Source organism: Hyperolius riggenbachi, chromosome 2 (genome assembly GCF_040937935.1).
Source record: "Hyperolius riggenbachi isolate aHypRig1 chromosome 2, aHypRig1.pri, whole genome shotgun sequence".
Taxonomy (NCBI): domain Eukaryota; kingdom Metazoa; phylum Chordata; class Amphibia; order Anura; family Hyperoliidae; genus Hyperolius; species Hyperolius riggenbachi.
Window position 1 is genome coordinate 125,315,453 of NC_090647.1, and position 1,719 is coordinate 125,317,171.

Below are 1,719 nucleotides of genomic sequence, written 5' to 3' on the forward strand. Positions count from 1 at the left end.
TTACTTGTGTCTGCCTCCTTTATTTTCTAATTTTTTAGATACTTTTATTCTATTGGAGCCTTTGTATACCTACAGCATTGTACAAGTCCACCCTTGGTGGAGGGGTGTTTTTTCCCCATTTTTCCTATCTATAGAGAGCGACCTCTTAATCCTGAGTCGGGTCAGGTCTAATCTCCCCACCTGCATTATCAGTGGTTGCCTGAGAGGTAACCCTGAGGCCTCTTTTCCATAGACTGTTGATAGGCAGTGAAATGCCTCTCAAACTCTCACAACTGCTCACTGCTGCCTGTTAACTGCTTGTTGCTGCCTGTTAACTGCTTGTTGCTGCCTGGTAACTGCTCACTGCTGCCTGGTAACTGCTTGCTGAGCACACAGCTCAACAGTCCGTGGAAAAAAGGCCTGACTTGTGAGTATATTGTATTTACTCTATCATCTCTTCCTCTACAACCAGTACATACTACACCATATTGGGCTCTCGTTGTCCCTTTGCAGGATCTCGTCTTGAGAAAGTGGGGTGATGCCTGCGGAACCGGTAGACTCGTCCACCCTGGCACTTTGAGACGCTGCACTCTCCTTGGGTACCTCTTGGTTTACTTACCTGGGTGATGTATACTTTGTATTCACTTCTATTTCCTCATGGTAACCACCACCAGCATCATTTGAAATACAGGTATACGGCCATTTAGATTCATGTGTTTGTATGTTTATGCGCAATGGTTTGTTTCACACTTTTGCACTTTATCTGAACCCGGGTTCAAGCATATGCTCTGACAATGCGTACACAGCATGATGCTGATTTACAAGTAACTTCCAGGTTATTATTGATGATTTAAACTGGGTACATCTCTATTTATACTACCTTAGGAGAGTGATTTGAATTTGACTTGATGTTAAATGTATGTTTATCAATGTTACTGATGGAAAATAAACTTTTTGATACTTGATATATACCCTGAAGTGGTGCTAGCTATATGGGGGGACCTGTTCTCTGTACATTTATATGTTCTTAAATACCCACCCATAGCACACCCCTAGTGGTTGAGTGCGGTACACCAGCTTGTGTTGTACCTACTCTGTTGCCATTAGCTGTCTGTCACTAGACTTGTGGACGCTAATACTATCACCAGTGTCACTTGACTGGAGATAGTGACAGGCAATGAAAGTAGCTTAATGAGGGAGGATAGGGCGGGCCCAAGCTTAGTTCAGGCCTTTGTCTCACTCCCCAAACAGATGGACACTGAATTTCTTGAAGTCCTAGAATGAAGGTGCTTTCAACTTTCTTAAAGAACAAGCGACACCCATGCTAACCTAGAAATAAAAAAACACATATATAAGTAGATAAATACTACTTCTACTTACATAACAGATGTATTGTGCTATCCACGTAATGATTCCTGTGAATTTTATAAAGGAAAAGCAGAAAATCCTATTCAAAGCAGTGGCCATCTTGCCAAGCTAATGCTGACATCATATCCTCCCTGACTCTTGTTTCCCCCCCCCTCCCTTCTCTTGCTCATTGTGTATTCAATAGCTGTGCTCCTCCCAGAGTCTTCAGACACTCCCACTGAGGTGTATACTAACAACTGCACTGTCTATTTTTTTATTTACACATCCAAACACTGAGTTACCTCAGCCTTGCTTGTAAACACAAGTAATCAAAGGGTGTTTCTGATAAGCAGCTAGATAGGGAAATAAATGGAAGAGGAGGAATATATTATA